General features: G+C 45.0%; 1 protein-coding gene across 2 annotated transcripts in view; it reads left to right on the forward strand.

Moving 5' to 3' along the window:
• Positions 1–11,242: 11,242 nt before the first annotated feature.
• PLEKHM3 (pleckstrin homology domain containing M3) overlaps positions 11,243–23,986 on the forward strand; it is a 137,190-nt gene continuing 124,446 nt past the window's right edge. Inside the window, exons 1-7 of one of the 2 annotated variants that reach the window (XM_074872921.1) lie at positions 11,243–11,419; positions 11,563–11,886; positions 12,985–13,074; positions 13,560–13,818; positions 14,466–15,061; positions 17,939–18,092; positions 18,237–18,316. The gene's annotated coding sequence lies outside the window, so the exon portion shown is untranslated. Of the gene's footprint in view, positions 11,420–11,562; positions 11,887–12,984; positions 13,075–13,559; positions 13,819–14,465; positions 15,062–17,938; positions 18,093–18,236; positions 18,317–18,726; positions 18,845–23,986 lie in introns of those variants that run through there. The other variant, XM_074872922.1, reaches the window with a different exon arrangement.

Genomic DNA, 23,986 nt, shown 5'->3' on the forward strand with positions numbered 1-23,986 from the left:
GTCTGTGTGGGTTTGGTTTCTGTTGGCTTTGTCATGCTGTTACTTGGCATTCAGCTCCTTTACATACCCTGTGTAGGATCTGTTTTATCTGATCTCATATGTAGAATAAGTTAAAATGAGTTAATTGTTAACACATAGACCCTAATACACAAGTTCTTCATGGCAAGATATATGATATTTCATGTATTTTCTAATGAATAGTTAAAGTGTTTGAATACTACTGGTAATTACCAGAGGACATTTGAGAGAAACTTCACATGTTCTATAGTCACTCTTTTATCTGTGTTTTGCTTTTTAAATTGATGAATTCCCATTTCTTTGTGAGCAGTTATTAGCAATGAAGTGGTTGTTTTCAAATAAGCTATAGGTTCCTGACTGCAGCAGAAATGACTTCAGGTAGGGGAACTGGAACCATATTTAATTTTGAGCAGCCAGAATTTCTGAAGAGAAGAGGCACTGGAGCTACCTCTGCATTCACAAAAACATTACCTTTGGGTCATAATATTATAAAGATCAACAAGGTTTCCAGAGAGGTTTGACTGGCATCATACACAAATATAGTATGCTGTGAGGCAGCGATGCTTCCTGCTTTGTTATGAGATGCCTAAAATAGTCTGTGTTCCGTTATTTAGTGTCTTGCTGCTGACATTCCAGTGGGATGATGCAAAGAAGAGAGTCCACAATAAATTTTTTGTTTAAACCCAGAAACAGAGGCAACAGCTGGAATATTTTTAATTTTTTCCATGGGTAACTATCTTGAGATATTTGAGGAGTAAAAAATCGTTTGTTTGTTGGTTTTTTTTTTTTCTGTGTAACACTGTCTGGTGACAAAGATAATATGTTAAGTTTATTTGGAGGATTTTCTAGGATCCAGGATCAGGTAGTGCTAATAATATTGCAGATTGTTAATACTGCCATTTGGGCTTGCTTTCAGATTTCTGGTCGCCATAACTTAATTTCTTCAGGGGAGTTTTGTCCATACACTGAATGGTCATGCTGTCTCTGGGATGTGGAGTATTGTAGCCTTCTTTACTAATTTAGTCAGGAAAGATTTGTTTGCCATTACTTAGATGATTTACAGAAAGGTACCGTTGACTGTCTACATAAAAACTAGTTTTGCAGAGATGGAATTATTTAAGGCTGTTTAGAAGGCAACACTGGCCTTAAGATGGTGAGTGAGTACTGATATTTTGAGGAATTGGAGGGGAGCAATTTTTTGATGTTGTCGTTGTTGAATCTTGGCATTCACCAAGGGCTGATACCTGAAACAGAACTTCTTTTGCACAGGTCAGCAAGTGTTTTATCATCTTTGACCACAGAGTAAGAAGTGAACTAGTGTTATTGGCTACTTGATCAGCACTTACTCAGATTCCTTCTTGCTGTTTTCAAACGAATGGTTAACCTTTGACTACATGAGAAGTCAGATTTTCCAACCAAATATTTTGGCTGCCTTCTTGATGATAACAAGCTGTGTCAGAAATTTCTAGAAGAGAAGCAGTGGAAAATATTGAAGAAAGACCTAACAAAGTCTGTATCACAAAGAAAATGAGCACCAAAAGTAACTCCTGCTTTTGAAAAGCCCTTAGAACATGTTCTTAAATCCTGGAGCATTAACCAAACTGGCATTGTGGACCTGAGCACACTCTATCACAAATCTCCAAAACCCTCTCAGCAACACCCACACAAGTTTGTTCCTGTTCATCCAAGGAAAAGAATCTCTAGTTAAGACACATACTACAGTTAAAGTTAATTATTTATAGTGTCATTTTACCACATCCCAGTTTAATAGGTTGCTTGACAAAGCAGTTTAAAAGCACTGATGTGGTCTAAAATTGAAACTCCATTCTTAAAAGTAGAAGTCGGAAAAATAAGCGTGTTTAAATGTGTAGTTCCCCCGGATTTGCATTAAAAGGGAGACAGAGGGGAAATAATACTTGCTTGACTATTGCTACTTTTTTATGCCTGTCATCCCTCCAGGACTGCTGATGTGACACTTGGGCATACATACTGTTTTTTTCCAGTGGTAATTTACTTTTCATTATGATAAGGAAATGTGTCTACGCCCTCAACCATTTTCACCTGTGTTTTCTTCTGTGGAATACACCTTTCAGATGAAATACTGAGAGTCTTTTTAAGATTGCAAGATACTTTCATGTTTGTATATCCATCAAATACAACTAGGAGTAAAACTGGATAAAACTTGTCCTGCTTTCAGTTCAGGTGATAAGTTGTGTGATGTAATTGCTCTGATATTTAAAGTATGTTGATTGATTACAGCTGTAATAAATGCTGTAATCTTTGTAAAATTTATGCTTCTAGGTATTTTGGAGATTAATACTATTGAAATGTGGTAATTGGAACCATAGCACTGTGTTCTGAACATTGCCAGGGTAAACTGATTAAAGTTTTTGGTGAAACATGAAGTAGGGATTAGACCTTTCTGGCAAGGTCTTGATTAGTCTCAAGGGTTATTTTTGTAGTGTTGAACTTAAAGGTAAGTAAAGCATAAAGACATGCTCTTCCATTACATTAAGTATCTTGAGAAATTTTGAGACCTACTTACACTTGCAACAGGTTTATGTTAGAGAAATGTCTGTCTGGTACCTTAGTGATACTCCAAAAGCATAATGATCCTGTGAAAAGCAAGATAGCTTGATAGAGGTGATTAGTGGAGATTTTCCTGGACTATATATATGTGTAAGCTACTTGTAGAGAAGTCTTACGCATGAAGAATACAGGCCTGGAATTTTCTCATGCTTAGATGGGAATCTGTCCGTGACCTTAGCTGAGATTGGGCCCTTTGGCCAGTGTAAATGACTCTGTTCAGTCAATTTGTGTTGTCAAGAGGTTATAGAAAATAATCTGTCTGCATATAGAATGCACTAGCAAGATGGACAGAGTTAACTGTAGCTTCTGATTATTCCACATCTTTATCCTCCCATTAATGCAAAAGTAATTTTTTGCAGAGTATGAATTGCAAGGAGTGCACTGTATTGTGCAAGATATGTTGATGTAGGCTTTAGAGTTTTCCATTGTATTTGACCCAATTTTGTGCTTGAGCAATTAACACACTTCTAACATGCTGCTGCTGTCTGAAGAGAAAAAAACTTATCCTGAGAGATGTCTATTTAAATGTACCCAGAGAGATGTTGAAGTCCCTTACCTAGTACCTTTAAAGAAAAATGAGGTGAGGAACTTTTAAGTGTCTGGAAATTGACATGAGATTCTGCAAGAAATTGGGGACCTAATTATTCACAAATGTTAGGCATTTGTAATGTAGGTGCTTAAAGCAGCAAAAGCACCAAACTGATCTGACCTGTTTTCATCTGTTGTGAATTTAGCTTCTGCTGTAATGGGTAAATTTGATCATTTTCATTCTATAATACTTGTCCTTTAACAGAAAAATATTCCATTTATTAACTTCTCAATAGATGTTTAGCATATCTAGATATAGGCCAGCTTATTGCTTCAAATCTAAGCCAAACTGGTAATGATCTAGTGATTTCTTTATGGTTGTGATGACAGAATCTAGTTTTAGGTTGGTGCCCAGAAGTCATAATGCCTGAGAACAAAAACTGGCATTAACTGATACATCCTTGAAAGTTTCACTTCTAAAGACAACTTCCTGAATTGCCTTAAAGCATGCTAATAGGAAGTGTGGGGAAGTTTTTCTTGCTGCATTTGTTCTCAGCATGATAAAGGTACACACAACAGTGTGTGTACTGCCAAGAAGATAAATTGACAGTTCCTCTATTCCTTTTGAAAAAGGGACTTCCAATAAAAAAATTAAAACAATTATTTAAAGTGGAGAAAAATAAGTCATTCTTTCCAATACGTTGTTAATCTGGAAAGGATGTGTCCATAAGGTAGTATTGAGGTGAAACATTCTTTAGAGTATCCATAATTATGTTACTGTTTTTATGTTGAAGCATCTAAACCTTTACCATGGAGAGTACAAACTAATCATGAACTGATGGGGATAAAGAGTAACAGGATATTCTTTGGGGATCTGGGGAGGGTAACATCCCTTGCACTTCATCCTGAAATAATCTGGTTCTGGCAACTTTCAGTGACAGTTTATTTAACTAAATGGGCCAGCAGTCCAGTTCATTTGTGCCAGAAAGGAGTGTTAACATTGGCTTAAACTACTAGGACAAAAAGTACCATTCTTTTGGGGTTCTAAATTATTTTAATTTTTTTTTTTTTTTTAATATTCTATCTTTATATTTACTTGACTTGGTGTTTTAGTATATTGTATGAAGAAAGCAGGCAATTTTTTTTATTTTTGGATGATGAGTTCTCATTGCTAATTCACATCTTGAAGTTCTAATCCACATTTATGACATGATCCCTTATACAGGGACAAGCAGTGTCAGACAGGATTAGAGAATTAGCACAGAGAGAAGCATTCAAAAACATTTCTGCTGGCTTTTATTAGATTTTTGTTTGTTTTGAGTGTAAATAGATAAGTGACTTAATAATAATTCTAGGGTCCTTAAGACCCCACTCTTTCCTTGGAAGGTCTATCCCCTGCTGAAAATTCTTTGTCATCTGCAGGGTCAAGCAGAAGAGACAGGCTGAAGGTGCTGCTGTTTGGAAAACAATAGCTACAGAGCTATTGAGTGTTGGCAGGGGACACAACCATCCAGCAGATGAGAGAACAAGAAAGGAAATACAAGATGGATGTGAGCCCTGTTTTTCTTCCGGTTGTCCCCATATAGAAGTCAAAAGACTTCTAGGAGAATTAGTGAGCAGTGCTGCAAGAGAAAGCAGCGGTGGGAGCTTGGTGATGGCAGTTGGTTGAACTCCTCTAAATCATCCAGCTATTTCTGTAGCATTTGGAGTGAGAAGGTACTTTCCCAGTCTTCTTTCAAGCTGTTTGGAAGAAGTGTGTTTTATCCCAGACTGTCCATTCTCCAGTTCTTGGCTTTGGGTGTGGCGATGGCCACTTAGGCCAACAGGTTATGGAAGGAGGTGGGTGTTGGACAAGTGCTCTCTGCTCAGACAGCATTAGTAGCAGTTCTAAATGTTGTCAATTCTGTGTGCAGCAGGTTGTTCTGTATGCATCAAGAGAGCAAATTTAGGAAGTAACTATACTTCTGGATGCTGCAAAATACATGAAAATTGTGTGTGTGTATATAGCCTCACACAACACACACATACATATGTAATTATGTATATAACTTTTTTATCAGACTCAGTCATTTGCTCATAACTTGCTATAAACAACTGTTGGCATGAAGCCATTTTCAGTCATCCTATAAAAAGCAAATAGCTTTTCATGTGACAGCTCGATGAGACAAGAACCTTAGAAACTGTTTATAGTAGAACTGTTATAGTCTGTTAGCTAACTTGCTTGTGTGTTGAAAGAACTTTAAACCTTTACCATGGCTGTTACCTTCTATTGCCGCTCTGTGCCAAGCAGTCATCACTGAAATCTACATTACACATCAGTTATATACTCAGCAATTTGATTTTTTTTTCTACCTTTAAGTGGAGAATATAGAATCCAAGCTGTTAATCAGTCAGACAATCTTCATTATAGAAGAACTAGAGGTTTTGTTCTAATTACATATTTAAATTTAAGAAATAGTAATAAAATCAGTAATGGCTGCGGTCAATGACAGTCTTTTACTTCAGTGAATGTAAAGTCAGATCCTAGGAAAGGGTCTGAAAGGTTTCTGAATCATTAGTGACTCTCTTGTTTTCTCCAGCCAATGTCAAAAAGATGTTTTGAGCTTGTATAAGCTGGTATCCAGGCATTGCTTTGTTCTTCAAACAGATCGAGAAAGAGGGGGATTGCAATGGGGTGGCCCATGCAGTCATAGACAAGAGATGAGGTGGTGCATGTAAAACATCAGAAAAAGTAGCAATGAATGAAGACAAGGCAGTGCCAAAGTTCTAAATGTAGATAAGCACTAAGCAATACCAACATTATTAGGCACCACTTCTGGAGCATCTGCACTGCTAGACGTGTGCTTGTCTCGTCCTGGCCTGACCTGGTTCTCCACATCAGCTGGTTTTCCTGCACTTCACCCTTTGTGTCTTTTCCCCCTGCACTGGCAGTAGGGAGGGGAGGTAGGAGGGCATTTGCTCCTCTTCCACCCTCCCTGCTCAGCACCATGCTGTTCTTTTCCGAAGAACATGCACAACAGATTTGCCTTGTATGTGGGTCACTAGGACTCTGACCACAACACCAGTGCATGAAGATAAAGCATCTCGGACTACATGAAGGGAGAAGCAGAGGTTCCAGTACTTTCAGTGCTAGTTATTCTGCAACTTGCAGCATGGAATGAAGTCTGTGGCCCTCCCAACAAGGTTTGACCAGTTTGGGTTTAGTAGAGACAGACTCTTGTGGCACTGACAGCCTCTTCAAAACCGAAACTTTGTAGTGAGTTTAATAGGTTTAATTGATCTTTATGGAGTATTGGTAGAATGAAGGAATCCTCTTTCACTGATGGACATGTGATATATGTCAAGCACAAGGCTTTGATATCAAAGACACAACAGCAGACACTAGTGCAGAAGAGTCACTGGGAAGTGTCACAAACAACTGAAATCTGCAATGCCTGCCTGGAGTACAGAGTTATGGCTTTCTCCTGAACAGGGGAGAAGGAACTCTCTCTCTTTACTAAGCACTAGTGTAAAGGTTGGTGTTGCTTCTGTGCACTATTTTGGCTTGCAGTTTTGGCCAGCAACTATTTGTAGCTGCAGATCCATTTGACCTTGCCTCTCTTTTGTCAGGAATTTTGCCTCATTCTGTTTGACACCCTTTGCTCCCTCTGAGTTTTGAGAGAATTGCTCTGCCACAGAGAGGCTGCCCGGGCCCCTGGCACAGCACAAATACTGTAGTCAGTTGAGCAGAGACATACAGGCTTTAGCACAGGTTTGTGCTTGTCACCTCCCACCTCTAAAACCACTCCCAAATGCCACCAAAAAAGATGTCAGCTCCATCTCCATTCTCTTACTAAGTGTTAGGGTAAGTGTTAGGTGGCTAGGGAAGCACAGAGCCGCAGTGTTGGTGAGTCTGTGAAAGGATGGGCAAGGGAAGGTGAAGGCCAGCAACAGCTTTCAGTCCTGGCACCTTCCGTGTGGGAGCAGTCGCTGGACATTTTAAATTTTGGATCTGAGCTCTACCTCTACTGAGAGAGTAAGAGGACTGTTAGGTGGCTAAGCAAGTACAGAGCCCCAGTTTTGGTCTGGCACTGCAAGGATAGCCAAGGGATGGTTAAGGACAGCAAGAACATTCAGTCCTGGCACATTCTGTGTGGGAGCAGTTCGACGTTTCCAATTTTGGAGCTGAGCTGTTGCTAGAGCAGAGAACGTCCAGATAATCAGATGGCTAAGCAGTCGCACAGCTCCAGTGTTGGTGGGCCTGTGAAAGCATAGCCAAGGGAGGGTCAGGGCCAGCAAGAACATTCAGTCCTGGCACCTTCTATGTCGGAGCAGTCACTGGGGTGTGTGCCAACACACTCTAGATGTATGATCTAAACCCTAGCAGGGCAGCCCCCTTCCCACTCACATAATTCACTCAAGGGACACCATTTAGGTACTCTTGGGGAATAGGAGCTTTTGCACAACCAAAAGAATCCTCTGTTTTGCTCCCAAATGCTATAAAATGGAAGTATTGGCTAGAGAAAGAGAGTCTCTAAAACCCCAACCTGAATATTTTGGTCTCAGATACCCTAAAGGATTATTTCACCCCCCCTATTACCTGTGTTCATGCTTTTCTGTTCTGTTTTTAGCTCCTTCTTGGTGACAATGCTCTTTTTTGTAATGAGTACAGTGGTCTCCCTCGATAGAAATCTTTATGGCCAGTATCATCGTCTTGGTAGCTTACGCTGTTCTGTGAAAGCTGATGACTAGGGTGGACTTCTGCAACTTGTACCTGTGTTTCATGGATAGGGATAGAACATAAGATTCTGCCTTTTCCTGTGGGTGTGTTTGCCTCATAATTCTTGAGGTGCCAGTGCTTATCTATGTGCACACAACTAACTTCAAGGATTTTTTTTTTTTTTTGGTCAGAAATTAAGGGGCAGAATTCCCTCTTCTTACTGATATTTCCTTACAACATTTGCACTCTGTTCCTTTAGGATGGCAAAGGTACCAATTGCATTAATCCTTTTTGATACTAGAGGGAGCTCATGGCTTGAGCAGTGAGAGTAAAACATGGTATTTTAGACAATTCTTGAGGAAACACAGATGGGAAGTGGCATTGATTACTATAATGCACCTTTTTCCATCACTGGCAGAACTAGAAGGGCTGAATTTATCTGCTTAGGAAATTACATATGGCTCTCAGAGACACTCAGATAATGAAATGCTGTAGCTGCAGTTTCTTCTGTATCTGAGCACCTCTGTCGTGGCTGGATTTATCTTCACAACTTCCTCTGAAGAAATAAGCCCTCTCATATCCCTCTTAATACATGGGGGACTGTAACACAGGGAGCACTCATGATAGTGCAGCTTTCAGACTGTACCTGCCATAGCAACTTCAGTCAGGTATCAGTGTTGTACATAGACAGCAAAGCACCACATAAGTGTTCTTGAGAAGTCCCAATGTGATGCATTTCTGTGCGCAGCCAGTTCCTTGAGGCACAAACGCAGGCCTGTCATGATACCTTCTTGCCCATCCTAGCAAGACTTCAGTTGGGAGAGGCTGCTGGGTGGACAAAGCTAAGAGACATGCTGCTTAAGCCTCTCTGTGTTGTGCCCTCTCCCCAGCTCTGCCTCAGCCAGCAGCAGTCATGGAGCTGGAGAAAGGCCATGAGGCTGAGCTGGGAGTGCCAACTGTTGCATGGTAGGGATGAGGTAGTGAAAGGCAAATACATCTTGGACTCATTAAGGTCTTCTCTGAGACAATGAAGGCTGTGCCAGCCTGGTGAACCTAAGGCATCCCAGAAGCACCTCAACAAGATGAACAGCAGGCAGTAGGCTGTAAAAAAGGCTGTTTCTCGCTGACCAGAGGTGAGCATAAGCAGCACGACACTTGCTGTGTGCAGGGGTTGGATGATCACAGAAGAGAGTGTGTGGACATGCAAACACAGGCATGCAAATGCACTGTATATATATTTATGCACAAAGAAGTACTCCAAGGGGAATTTTCCAAAGCACCCACAAGGAGACTTGAAAGCACAAGGTTACATCCTGAAACGTTGGCTGACTGTTTTGCCACCTTCCTGGTTTTCTGCACTAGGGATCTGTCACTGTAGCAGGACAGTTGAGAGTAGATTAGCTGCCAGAAGCTGGGGTCTTTGGAGGCTGAAATGCAGCCACACTTGAAATGGGACAGTTTAAATATCTTAGTTAAGATAACTTTGCATAATCAGAACAAATTTAACTTACATTACAGACATTTAATCACAGTTCTTGACATGTGGACTTCTAATCCCAGTGAGTGCTACCTGTATCCTATTTAATTGTTTTTCAGTAAACCTTTATTCCCTTAGAAGTAGCTCAGCTGTCACTGTGATGCTCAGAGAGGTTATGGAAAGTGTCAGGGCAACAGTAAGTGGACAATCATACTCCTTCAATGCCTGAGGCAAAGCAAAATTAACTGCTCTGCTGCGTTTGGCAACCAGGGCCTCCGTGTTTGTGCAGGGGCAGATCAGCCCGGGAGAGGGCAGTGGTGCACAGACGCACACTCCGGCAAAGGATGCTGGCTTCCATAAACACAGACTTTTAATAGCCATCTCCTGCACATACAGCTGAGCTGTTCTTCTAACTTAGTTTATTCTAAATGTGAAGTGTTTAATGCAAGATAAACAAGTGCAATACCACTGGATGGAAGTGTGAGGCTTCTTTGACCCTTTCCAGTTCAGGGGTGAGAAGTGTTCAGTGTCATGATTTCTCTCTTCCACATCAGCAAGGAGGGAGCAGTGCCCTTCTTGAGGGGCTTTTGGGTGCTGTCAGGCCAGCATCAACGTCACTGGGAGCCTTTAGCCTGCTCTTCACCATAATAGCCATGGTGGGGAAAGTACAATATATCAGACAGGAAGGACCATACAGACAGGTGGATATTAGATATGACACATATCTATGAATATGATATGAATAATCACTCAAATGCAAGTCAGAGTAGGGGGATTTCAGTGGAATATTACAGCCAGAAATATGCTCTCCTGCCGGAATAGATGGCTGTTCAGGAAGCCATACAAGGAGTCTCTTGCAAACGGCTGAAGATGGGAAGGAATTACAGCATGTTGACTTCATAGATACCTGGGCTTAAGTACTACAGTTTGCCCAACATTAAGTACTGATGATTACTATGATTAATAGTTCAGTCTAGTTTGTGGAATAGAAGATACTAGGATATACCTGGATGCAGAGAGCTGAAGTTTTTCTCTTCAGTATCTTGTAACACAGTTGCATAAAGCTAGATTCCTTGGGCTTTACTCTTACAGGATGCTGTTACTTGCTCTCCTATAGGTGACGCTATAGACAGTTGTCTGGCTAAGGCAGTCATGTTCCTTCATCACCTAAGTGGTTCATCTCCATGATCACCAATGGCATTATTTTTATATAGCTGGATTCCCTGTAAATTATATCAGCCTTTTTTTTCCCTTCTTTTTAATTGTGCCCTAACAATAGAAGTTGAAATTAAAAAGGCTGAGACTATTACAGCGCATACTATTCAGGATTTACAAAATGCTCTATCATGCCCTTGGATGTACTCTGAACATGAGTACAGTGATGGAGTAAAGAGGATTTTAGCTCTCAGGACAGTATTTGTATAGGAGTTGCAAGCTATGGGGAAGGTATACCTGCAGGTCACATTTGTGCCCTTGCTTCTCATACCGTGGAGAAAAAGAGCCTTGAGTCTGCTCTAACTTGCATCTAACTGCAGCTGTATCTGAATAGCTACAACATCAGCCAGAGATCTCAGGAATGCAGCAGCAATGAAATCTTGCTTCTTCCTCCTCTCTGCTACTTGCTAATTAAATTAGCATTAAGATGAAGAGTCATTTTAGAGGAGTGCAGAGGCAGACACTGAAGGTCTGGCTGTAACTTCTTTTCTGAGGAGAAAACGAGCAAGTTTCTAGCAGCAACAGCTAGCAAAAGCCAGTTAGAGACTTTTTTAAAATTAGAGTCAGCAGATTATGTGTGTGAAAGCTCTGGCATCTCAGACTCCTTCTAGATGGGATCAGTTTCAGGTCTCTCTAAACCTTTCTAGGGGAGTTGGGGCTGGAAGTCATTGCTGTATAACATCTGTTCACTGATCTCGCTCCATACTCAGTATTTTCTTCCTACAGTACTTGCTGCCCAGCAAGGACCTCACACAGGCTGTATGTGTATTGCACGCAAGCAGTGCCTTGTGAAAGGTCCCTGAATTGGCTGGAGGCTCTGCACAGTTGTGCTGCTATGCAGAAGGACTGGCCTAGGCTGTGGGTTCAGGATGGCTGTTAGCACCGTGCCACAGGTGAGTGAGTTAAGTGCTGCATAGCACTGAGGTGTCAGTATTACTTCCAGTCCCAAAGCTGGCAGGATTGGCACTGGCTAGGGGATGTCTGCACTGAGTTGCCTCTCATAGTATAGATATTCCTCTTGTCTGCTGTATTAAAGGCTTCACGGGAAGAGCGAGCAGTGTCCTGAGACCAGAATCAGGTCAATGCCCATGACTGGGAAGCTGGAGAAACCATGAACTGCACCAAAACAGGCCGCAAAAGGCCAAGAAACTGGGGTAGGACCAGAACAAGAAGAAAGATGGACCTGGAGCAAAGGCAGGCAGGGAGACCAGAGGAAAGACGTGTCAGGAAATGACAGTACTGAACATTCACCTGCATCCCTTAAGGCTGCCTTGTACCCCCATAACATGGGGAAGCTGAACACAGTGCCCTGGTGATCCCAGTCCCTGGATTGTTTGGATACAGAAGCAACATCAGACTGGTGAGGAGATGAGTTCATAAACAGCTTGATTTCTCAGTCCCTATCAGTGCAGAGTTTGAGTGTTTTCAAATATATTCTCAGAGCAGGGAGAGGGAGATGTGGAGGCAGAAGCAGCTTGCCTAAACAGACACATGGCAGAAAGTCACCACCTTAATCTGGCCTTCCTGCTTTTAAACCTTTCCAAATGGGGCTGCATGGACAGGCAAAAATGTCACACAATTGCTGTTCCCCTGTTCTTGTGGGGCCTTGGTCTACCTGGCTGCTAAGCAGGTGAGTACTCCTCTGTACCACTCTTGTTGGCCAGAATGGCCAGCAGGAATGAAGAACAGAGGGCAAGTGCAGCAAGTGCCAGTTGAGGGCATGAGACGGAAAGGTTTTTGCTAAGCTGGCAAAACAAGACCTGTTTTGTGGAGAAAGAAGACCTGAAAGGATATGAAGACAAAGCAGGGAAGTTACATTGAACTAAACCAGGATGTGCTTGCAGAGATTAATAGCTGCTTCCTGTCCCATATTTCAATATGTCTTCTGCTTGCAGTAGTTCACAAACATACACAAATGATTTTCTGGAAAGGCATCTTTTATTCCTCCTTACTCCTGTTCATTTTCCCCTGGGTTTCAAGGCACAAGTGCAATTGAAAAAATGGCTCAAATCTACATTAATGAGCTCAAACACAATTCAGGGCACAATCCAAAACTGCACAGCCAGTGCAGACCTGTTCATTGTTTTAGTGGGATTTAGATCAGATCTCTGTTAAATAATGTAAAGTGTGACAGAATAACAGCAGTAGAGTGAAGTAGAGCAACCTGGAAGGAATCCACCTAACTCATTGTCTGTTAGCCTCAAATGCTATTAGAATTAATACAATAGAATAAGGGAAAACTGAGGAGAAAACATCCCTGTACTAAACTATAGGTGTTAAAGAGCAAATCTAAATAGAACTGGCTTGATGAGGTCCAGTGTAGTCATTCCCTGCTCCCTGCAGGATCTATACCTGAAGGAGAATAAATCGGACAAAGACTTGCCAATGATGATGTCTCTTAGACTGAAGCTTTTGGTCCATGACCTTACTCACTGTGTTTCCATCTCTTTCATACTAGATGCCTCACCTTCAACTGTACTATTCTGGCTGAAGTTCCAAGAAACAGACCCACCAGCCTCTCATCGCCCATCCTATCTCCGTCACTGCTGTGAGCTCTCCTCCCTTCTACCACAGGACTATTTCATTTCAGCCTGCCATGCACAAGCTGCTTACTGCGTTTTCCTTCATGCAGGGTCTCAAAACTCCCCTTTCTCATGAAAAATCTCTTTGTCTGCCTTGGCCATTCCTCCTTTCCCATGCTGCAATGGCTTTTTCTGTGGTACCCGTATCTTCTAAGCCATATACCAACATCTTTTTTTCTTTTTTTAACCTCTCCATTCTTTGTTAGGGGTGCATCATTTGAAGATGAGGTAGAATAGCACAATGTCCAGAGCTTGGCTTCAGTAAAAGAGCGGCACAAACTTGGAATAATTTCCTTTTATTGTTCTTTAGTTTCCTCATTGGCTAAAAATGAGTCTAGCACTTCTCAGCCCTGTATCCTCAATACGTTGCATGCTGTAGTTGAAAAAGGCTATATCGTTCATTATTCATATATATCATTACAGTTCACTGTTTGAATGCTGTCTTTTGCAGAGACCTCCTGAGACCTCTTGTCCACATTTCGCTGTTTAAGTGACCAGCATACATCTGTCCCTGTAATATTGCAAACTGCCTCAGAAGTTGGCCCCTTATAACTGGTGCTTGAAGATGGGGACAATCTATCTAGAGTTCCCAGAAGAATTTTAGCTGCATGCTCCTGAAAGTGGCTCTGAAGGATCTTGGGATGGAGGTTCATGCTGGCTTTTGCCTCAGTTCCTCTCTCCATCACCAGAAAAGTGCCCACAGCCAGAAGGTAGGAGACATTAGCCTATGCTAGATCCCAGCCTGCCTTCTCCAGCGGTGTGGGGAGGGGAGGCTGCTCTGGTCCTGCCTTCCCAGCAGCATCTCCCAGTCACAGCTGCTGGATAATGGACAGCAGCCCCAGGTTTTGCTGCGAGAACTTAATCTGCACTGTCGTCCCTCATTACTGCCACTTAGTGCCGTCGTGTCCAGCCATGAAGGGTCACAAGATGACATGAGAGAGGTCGGGCGGGGGTGTATAAAAGGGCCTGGCAAGCACTGGGAAATATGGAACGGCTAAAAAGAGAACAGCTACCCAAACGATGCTCCCAGCGGCTCGGTGGGGATGGGGCTGAAAGCGGTTGGGTTCACCCTAAGTTTTCCCGAAGGTCACTCTGCAATATGGTAACTCCCAGCTCGGCTGTCAGTGCCCATAAAGGCAGCTCTCCTCACAGTGCGGGGGTGGGGAAGGGAAGGAGGTTTGTTTAGAAGCATTAGCGTGCCCCTCCCCCGGCCCCATTAGTGGCCCTTATTAAACCAACACAGACAAAGAGCAAAGATGCCCTCGTTAATGGAGAGTCTCCGATAATTACTCTGCTCTGCCGCTTCTTTTGGGGCCTGAATGGCCTTTGAATAATGTTTCTCTTGCTGTGGTTGCAGACAATACCCTCGCAGACTGCTTTAAGCGGTGCCAATCCCATTAGCAGAAGAATAGCAGAGCTTTCTGGTTGTGCGGGTGTGTGCTCACCGGGAGGACAGCGGCCGCAGTGGGAACAGGGCTGCGCTGCCCACTGCTTCACTCGCCTCTCTTGCCCTCCACAACCCAAGCAAGCAAAGCAGAGAAGTGTTGGGCCAAACTCCATCTTGGAAACAATCTCCCTAGTTAAGCAGTGCCCAAGCCAGGGGGCTTGCGGGAGCCGTGTTGCCCCTCGGTGCAAGAGTGCAGAGATGGCACGTCTGCTCGCCAGAAGGCAAGGGAAGAGCTAGGAGGCTGAAGCACCGCAGGACTGAAGAGGAGTGCCTCCAGCTTTTCCTTGCGTTCCCAAGGCACAGCTTTCCTCTTGCACCCACACAAGACGCCAAAGGGATGGAGGCCCAAGAGTCTCTGAAATCAGAATCGGGCTGTGCTGCTGCTTTATCGTACAGAGGAAATGAGGTGACAGTCATCCCTCTGCATCCAGTTCATTACAGAGCATGAAAATGGCTATACTGCCCGATTTCAGGAGGGTTAATTTTGTGCTGCACACACCAAGCAGGTAGCTAATTAGTGTGTTCAATAGATAGCTATCAACCAAACTTGGAGGAGTTGGAATAACTCTACCCAAGCCTTTCTCTTTGATCTTGCCTTCTACATGATAAGTGAAAATAGTGTATAGCTGGGCCGGCTGCAGTGTTTAATTTAATCATCTGATGATATTTATTTTCACAAACATGAACTCAAGGAACAATTATCGGAGAGGCTTCATCTTGTGCTGAACGTGCCAGTTAATGGCCTTTCTGTGAGGTAATAGCTTCTATGTAGGGAGTCAGTAATTAAAACGTGTGAAAAAAGGCCCCTTTTTCAGAGGCAGCAGGGAAAGACAGTGGGTCTAACACTCAGCTGGTGTGAACGGGCAAGTCTGTCAGTGGCCACAATAAATGCGCATTGCTCCTTCCACATTATGCCAGCAAAGGATGTGCCAAAGGGTTCTTGAGAGTTTCCCAGTTTGAGAAAGATGTTTGGATTCTTATCAACAGGAATACATGGTACAGTGATCTGGTCTTTGGAAGATGATTCTGCACTGCTTATGGGAGATGTTCAGATCTAAAGAAGAGCACTCGGTCCTGCAGACTCTCCCACAAGGAAAGCAACTAAGTTTTTCTAGTGTTAACAGATAGAGCCATTTTCTCTCTCTTTTGGTGTTAACTCTCTAGACTTCCAGAACCGTAATCTAAGAGCTAAGAAAAAGCTGACATATGAGGCATTCCGAGTAGAAGGAAGATGACTTCCTTTATGTCTTCATCACATGGCTGTACAGGGCACAGTTTGTTTCCTCATACAGTTAAGCACCAGATGGCTCTGTGCCCTCCGTTCAGTTTTGGGCCATATGTTGATGGGTGATGAGCAAGGGAGACAGAGCTGGAAGTCAAGCTGTGTGGAAGGTTCAATTGGATAGCTACCACCATGTCTTTAACCAGTATATCCTGCTTGAAACAGCTCATGATTTCGTATTGGAGGATAGCGATATGCTTAAACAATGAAAATTGCAAAATCTGGAACTTGCATCCTTACATAGATATAGTAATAACAACAAAAACTTTTCCAAGGTTCATATTTCAGAATTAGAGCATGTTATCCTGCAGCTTTGAAGGATAAGGTTGGCTATTTATTCTTTTCCACTGGCACACAGACTGCAGGAAGAGAAATCTACCGGATTAGAGGAAGAAAATGTAGTCACCTGTTCTCAGATTCAGTTGTTTTAAGCTGTGGTAGAGGGATATGTGATGGATCTTGGATATAAAAATGTGATTTAGAAAGGGGATGAAATCTCTTTCTCCTGTCAATAAAATGGTGACAATTGTTTATAAAGTGCTTCTTGGACAGAATGTCTGGAAAATTAAAAACTTGAACCCAAACTGGTCCCTAGGAGCCAGTGTAAGAAGGGTGCATGTTAATTGCATTTTTCCTAGGAAAGGGGAAGTGTTACCCATCCCAGTACCTTTGCAAAGGGTTTCCAGCAGATAAGAACAGAGTTAGGAAATTCTGGAGCTGGGAAGAGTGCTCTTTAGGGGTCTGAGAAGAACAAAATTAAGAGACCAGTATCAGCCTCTTTCACTCTGTGTTCCCCCTCTTTCTTGGGGGATCACAGTGTTTTCCTACAGACCCCTGCAGTGCACAAGGCAATGCTGCGAGGATGGGGGTTGTCCCTTGGTGCTGGCTGGCCCCAGGGAAGCATCTGGCAGGGCATGGAGCCCTGGCAGGAGGTGCCTTTCCCATCTCCCGCGCAGCAAAGTGCTGGGGATCGCACAATGCAAACCGTTGCAATGCCTGGATGCATTTGGCAAATGGGGTCCCAAGGAGCCCCGTGGGACATGCTTGGGCTGTAGGAAGGAGAGGGGGGCAGGAATGGTGCCTGACTGCACTGAATGCCTGCGACTTGACTTGGCTGCTGAGACAACTGGGATTGGTTTGGGTTCATGGCACATGGTTACTGTCCTTCCAGATTTATGGTTGCCAAGTGTCTCTGGGAGTCTGTTTCTGAGCAGAAGGGTGATTGTTCTTGAACAAGGCCTCTCTGCTGCCCTACCCTAAAAAGAAATGACATCTATGCCCTTCCACAGCCTGAAATCACTTTTCTACTGCAGGTGGAAAATGATATATGGGCTACTTCCCAGAAAACTATCTTAAGTATGAGTGTAATGTTAAATACAGGCAATTTCTCTTCGGCACAGCAGTGAAATCAGAACCAGGGGTGGGATGGACTTTTGCACTTCTCTTTGAGCACACCGCATGCCGCCTACCTGCCCTCCTCCCCTGACCTTCGTGTTCCAGCAGGTGATGGGCCAGTGTGTGCTGTGCCTCCCGCGTGAGTGTGTGGGGCCTGGAAGGGGAACTTGTAGCTCATGGTTGGCAGAGAGGCAAAGCTCTGAAGCATCATCAGTCCCAGGAGTCCTAGAGAGCCTCTCTCCTTCTGAGGAGCCCAAGAGATAAATGTCTCAGTACCATTTGAGAAAAGGCTGGATGGTGATAAATAACATGGCAAGTGATGATACTGCCTCGTCCTCTGAGGGATCACAGTGCATACAGTTGAATTAGAATAAAAAGATCAATCTTTGTTACCTAGTGAAGAAGCCATTCATCTTCAGGAGCAGGACTTGAAATGTATGGTGCTCTAGTAATCTATTATTTGTAAAGGCCAAGATAAATTAATTTTCAGTCAGATAAACTGGTATTTTTTTGTGCCAAAGGCTCTCATTCATCCTTGCTGTCACTGAAATAAGATAACCCATACAAACACAACTTTGCTAATTGTGACAGTCACATTTTGCAGGATATACTAATGGTTGGTGTGTGAGGATGAGAAGAATGATGGAAGCTAACCTAACACCTGCCTTTTGTTGTGGATTCAGCTCAGCACTTCTTTTTCTTGCAGTTACATTTCAGCACAAACCTTGTCCCTGCTGCTCCGCGCAGCACCGCTGGCTCCCCTGGGACGCGGGCAGTGGAGCAGCGCAGCGCCCCTGATCTTAAATGTGCACGCCGTGCTACTCAGAATCCGTCTGCGTACGCTGGACGTCAAAATTCAGGTACATCCCTCATCTGCACATGGGCATTTCTCACCATGAGGTTTTTTAGAGGACAGGTATTGTTGGGCGGGGTGCCAAGCTACACACCAATGAAATAGGCGGTTTGTAATTGTCTTGTAACTTTTTGTCTTCTCTGGGTAACAGGTTGTGCCAGAGGTGTTCTTGCTGCCCTGTGGCGATACAAATTGAGTGGCGGTGCTGCTCCCTGCAGCCCTCACGCCTCGGTAAGTGTGCTTGCACTTGGGACTGTTAAAAATGCGTTTAGGATTTTGCGTTTTCCATCTCCCGGAAGGCAAGAATCGGCTCCCTGCGAGGCTCGGCTGCTTCAAACGTGGAACGGTGCAGTTTTACCCCTTACGTTTACACAGGAAAACCTGAAGGTTTTTCTATTATTATTTTGTTAGGAGGAAATAAGAAGCTGGCGGGTTACGGGGCCGGGCGGTTGCCGCCGGGCCGCAGCCGCGCCGTCCGCCGCGCTGGCGCCGGGCCGGAGGGGCACCCGCGCCCGCCGGCGCTGCCCGGGCCCCCCCCCCCAGCGCCGGGGCTGCCGGCCGGGCGGGCGGCGGCAGGAACCTTAGTGCCGCGGAGCCGTTTCCCGCGGCGGCCGGGACGGCTTTGCGGCAGGACGCAGCCCCGGCGCCCGGCAGCCAGGAGGGGCCGGGCCGGGCTGGGCCGCGGCTCCGCTCCCCGCCGGGGCGAGCGCGGGGAGCCCCTCCTCGGAGCACAGGCAGAGCGCGGCCCCCGGGCGGCAGGTAAATACTCCCTTTGGTCTGTGCGGGGCTGGAAGGGTCGGCGAGGTTCCGCCAGCCCCTCCGGGGCGGGCAGCCGGGCCGGGCTTCCCGCAGCCTTCGCCGTGCTGGTGCCGGCCCCCCGGGCGCGTCCGCGGGCCCTGTGCGAGCACCCGGGCGCGGCTGTGTTTGCATTTATGGCACGAACACGTCTGTAGTCATGTGTCCATCTGGAAAGACGTTCCTGTGTGCGTAGAAAGGCCCCGTGCTTTAGTCTTCCCCCACCCGTAGCCGCTCACCATCTGAGCAGGAATTTGGGCTGCTCCCCGGCCGTAGAATCAAACTCCAGGATGCGTAGGCTCAGCGTGCAGGTATCACTTTCTGTTTTAATAGCCCGGAGTATGACATAATGCCGTGGTCTTCTTACATTGCAGTAAAATAGCTTCTTTTACGGAGCAAGCACCCAAACACAGCCAGTGGAATCATACCTTCTGGAGTCAAGTAGGCCCGACAGGAGGGTATCAGTTATGTAGGAATGTGTACTAGCTGGAGTATTAGCAGAAATGGTAGGATCACTAGCACTGCAAGGTAAGATGAGGGAAGAAACTCGAGATTAGGTTTGTGTAAGAAATAATGACTTGTTCCAGATCTGTTTTCTCTTCTGCAAATATGCCCTTATGGCACTGATCCTGCATAGATTTACGGACAAATCTAATTTTAGGCACTGCATACTCCCCCTAAATGACTACAAAAAGTAGTAGCATGCAAAACCAAGAAAGCATCTGAGTCTTAGTAGGACCAATGCCCATATGCTTTAAGCAGCAGTAGTTTTTATCTTGCCACTTTCAAGGCTTATTTATCCAAAATCAGTGAATTAAAGTTGGGATTAAAAAAGCCCTGGAAATCTAAAATGTGAAACAGGGCACTATATAGTGGAGTGAGGAATCTTATTAGGCAACAGTAGCTAGATACCTCATTCCTGCAGAACCTTATCAGGCTGAAGTCACATTATCAGACTGAAGTCACGTTAACATATAATTTCATCAGATGTTTTGAGGTTTCCACTGGGCTTCTGCTAAGAGCTTCTGTAATAAAATTATAGTTCAGTTTAGGAAACAGCAAGCGTTTGTGCTGAGTGGTCACACGACTGTAGCGGTATGTGTGGTTACAACCAGGCTGCGGGGTTAGCTGTTGCGGCAGAGCTGCCAGGACCTGAGGGTTTTGGTTGCTGTGGTAGTTTGCCGAACTTCAGCATTATTTGGATCACTGCTTCCTTTCCTTTCCCTGCCCCTCTTCCCCTGATAAATAATGTGCCAAACCACTGTGGTCCTGGCTCTTTGAAAGACAAGAGGAGGACTTAGTTTGAGGTTCGAAATGAGTTTTTTATTAAACACTGTGTTTCCATCAGTGTCAGCGTTCAACCGCTAATAGTCACTGGAAATCCAGGTCTCGCTGTTAGAAAGGCCTGTGCTGTCCCACCTGAGCTCTTTGTGTACCATGATTAGAGAGAAGAGTTGGCCACAGTCGCAGATCAGGGCTACTCAGATACCTGTGTGCTGGACAGATTTGGATGTCAAGTATATTTTCTTGCAGCTGTGCCATGATCTCGGGGCAGAAGTGTCTCTCATGTTCTTGTGGGAGATGTTTTTGGAAGAAGGGGCTAGCGAGTCACAATGATTATGAAGATGCTGTGAGGCTACGCAGGGCGGAAATCAGGAGGTCTAAAGCCCAGCTAGAAATTAATCTGGCTTCAGCAATCAAGGACAACAAGAAATGTTTCTATAAGTGTGTGAGCAGCAAAAGAAAGACCAGGGAGAGCCTCCATCCCCTGCTAGATGTGGGAGGAAACATGGTAACAAGCGATGAGGAAAAGGCTGAGGTGCTTAATGCCTTCTTTGCCTCAGTCTTTAATAACAAGACTAGTTGTACTGAGGGAATCCAGCCTCCTCAGCCAGAAGACAGAGACTGGGAGAACGACCCCCCCACATTCCAGGAGGAGATAGTCAGTGACCTACTGCATCACATAGACATACACAAGTCTATGGGACCGGATGGGATACACCCAAGGGTGCTGAAGGAGCTGGCTGGGGTGCTCGCCAAGCTGCTTTCCATCATTTACCAGCAGTCCTGGCTGACCGGGGAGGTCCTAACAGATTGGAAATTGGCCAATGTGACGCCCATATTAAGAAGGGTCGGAAGGATGATCTGGGAAATTACAGGCCTGTCAGTTTAACTTCGGTGCCCGGGAAGCTGATGGAGCAGCTCATCCTGAGTACCATCACACAACACGTGCAGGACAACCAGGTGATCAGGCCCAGTCAGCATGGGTTTATGAAAGGCAGGTCCTGCTTGACAAACCTGATCTCCTCCTACGACAGGGCGACCTGATTATTGGATGAGGGAAAGGCTGTGGATGCTTTCTACTTTGACTTTAGTAAGGCCTTTGACACTGTTTCCCACACATTCTCCTGGCAAAACTGGCTGCTCGAGGCTTGGATGATCGGACGCTTTGCTGGGTAAAAAACTGGCTGGATGGCCGGGCCCAAAGAGTTGTGGTGAATGGAGTTAAATCCGGTTGGTGGCCGGTCACAAGTGGTGTCCCCCAGGGCTCGGTTTTGGGGCCACTCCTGTTTAACATCTTTATTGATGATCTAGATGAGGGGATCGAGTGCACCCTCAAAGTTTGCAGATGACACCAAGTTGGGTGGGAGTGTTGATCTGCTCGAGGGTAGGGAGGCTCTGCAGAGAGACCTGGACAGGCTGGAGCGATGGGCTAAGGCCAACTGTATGAGCTTCAATAAGGCCAAATGCCGGGTGCTGCACTTCGGCCACAACAACCCCCAGCAGCGCTACAGGCTTGGGGAGGAGTGGCTGGAGAGCTGCCAGTCAGAGAGGGACCTGGGGGTGTTGATTGACAGCCGGCTGAACATGAGCCAGCAGTGTGCCCAGGTGGCCAAGAAGGCCAATGGCATCCTGGCTTGTATCAGAAATAGCGTGGCCAGCAGGGACAGGGAAGGGATCTTACCCCTGTACTCGGTACTGGTGAGGCCGCACCTTGATTACTGTGTTCAGTTTTGGGCCCCTCACTACAAAAAGGACATTGAATTACTTGAGCGTGTCCAAAGAAGGGCAACGAAGCTGGTGAAGGGTCTGGAGCACATGTCGTAGGAGGAACGGCTGAGGGAACTGGGGTTGTTTAGTCTGGAGAAGAGGAGGCTGAGGGGAGACCTCATCAACTACCGGAAAGGAGGTTGCAGAGAGCTGGGGATGAGTCTCTTTAACCAAGTAATAAGTGATAGGACAAGAGGGAATGGCCTCAAGTTGCACCAGGGAAGGTTTAGACTGGATATTAGGAAGTATTTCTTTCCAGAAGGGGTTGTTAGGCGTTGGAATGGGCTGCCCAGGGAGGTGGTGGAGTCCCCATCCCTGGAAGTGTTTAAGAATCGGGTTGCCACAGCGCTGAGGGATATGGTGTAGTTGGGAACTGTCAATGTTGGGTTAATGGTTGGACTGGATGATCTTCAAGGTCTTTTCCAACCTAGATGATTTTGTGATTCTGTGATTCAGTTTCTTACCCTCCTTCTGGCTTGGGGGGCAATGGCAGCTGTTATGCCCAGCTGTGGGGTTACACTGGGCTGTGCTGCAGCCTGACCATTGCTTCCTGCTTGGTGCACCTCAAAGAAACGACTCTGCAGAGCTAAGTAAAAATTGTGTTGTCTGGCATAGATGGTAAAGGATTCAGTTATTATATTGCTGTTTATACCAGCTAGTGCTTCATCTAGAAAGGTCCCAAAGTATCTTCTGAGTCCTAGTTATAAGGAGATAAATGTCTTCATCTGGCAGCTCCTTTCTGTATGCCCTTCATTGCTTAAATGCAGCCACCTCGGAGTGCAGCAGGACCTTGCTGCACACAGCAGCTGAAAGCTCAGCAGCCTGATTGCTAGCAGTCTCTGTAAATGAGTCCTGGAGGAGCAACATCCCCAGGAACAAGATGTGCCTTTTGTGTTCAGAACTCACAGGGACAAACTGAAAATGTCTTAATTTCTGATCTCTTTAAAAACAAAAAAAAAAAGTCAAGCTTTTAAGGGCTGGCTGTCTTTTCCCTTCAGCATACCTCTAGAAAGTGTGGAGTGGGGAGATACTTGTAAAATTTCAGTTTGCATTAACCAGAAATTTTATTTTTTTAAAAAAAAGTTTTATCTCACCTGCCATATACAAAGTTCCCCCACATCCTAAGAGGAGACAAGCTGGTACATTGTGCAGATACAATTAGAAATGTTAGATTGAGTCATGTTGTTTGTTGTTTCTTGAATGTCCAGTTCAGTCATTTTCCTCTTGTACTGGAGGAAGTTTGTATCGCCCCTCTTGGATACCCTGTTCTCCAACAGTCTCTGTACTCTTTATGCTGAGCTTGTGAGGGAACGGGCTGTTTTGTGAGGTGCCTGTCTGCTTGGCAGAACAGGCAGTTCTTGTAGTCAAGGGCAGCATGTAAAATGCAAGTTATACAACTTTAGACAAACCTGTACACACAAAGCAAATGAACCCAAGCGTAGAAATCATTCACCCTCCCTTGGGCTGTTATTTGAGACTACAGGCATGTTTAAGACCACACATCCATGTCTTGGGCCAAATCACTGCACTGCTTCGTTCTGTTTGTCCATGTGGATTTTGTGCCTAAAGTGTGGGTTTGAGGTGCTTGCATCCAGAGATCTAGAGGGGCGGTGCTAGGACTCAGGGTGGCCTGTTCCCCTAAGCCTGACATTCTTCCCTGCAAGGTCAGCCAGCCAACAGGCATCATGCACAAGGGGTTAGTCTGGATTTTAGCCTAATGTAACCTATGGAGGTGCCCACATGCTGATGGGTTTGGTTGGCCTGCAGCCTGGACTGTGTGTCACCATCAGCTAACTCCCCTCCGGTCTGCTCTGCTTTACTTTCTGTTCCTTTCCTTGCCAAGGGTCCTTCATCCTTTCTGGAGACACAGTCCAGCTGCTGAGATTTCAGATGGTTACTCATCCACGGGAAGTGGTACAGCCCCTCATTACCCGGTGGTGCTCCCCTGCCAGGAGGAATGTGTGTCAGATGGCTGCAAGGCAAAAGAGTCAGTGATAAAGATCTCAGGAGAGCTGTACAGCAGTCTGTCTCTGGAAAAGAAAAGCTTTCTGTGGT

The sequence above is a fragment of the Strix uralensis genome, chromosome 6 (assembly GCF_047716275.1).
Source record: "Strix uralensis isolate ZFMK-TIS-50842 chromosome 6, bStrUra1, whole genome shotgun sequence".
Lineage (NCBI taxonomy): Eukaryota > Metazoa > Chordata > Aves > Strigiformes > Strigidae > Strix > Strix uralensis.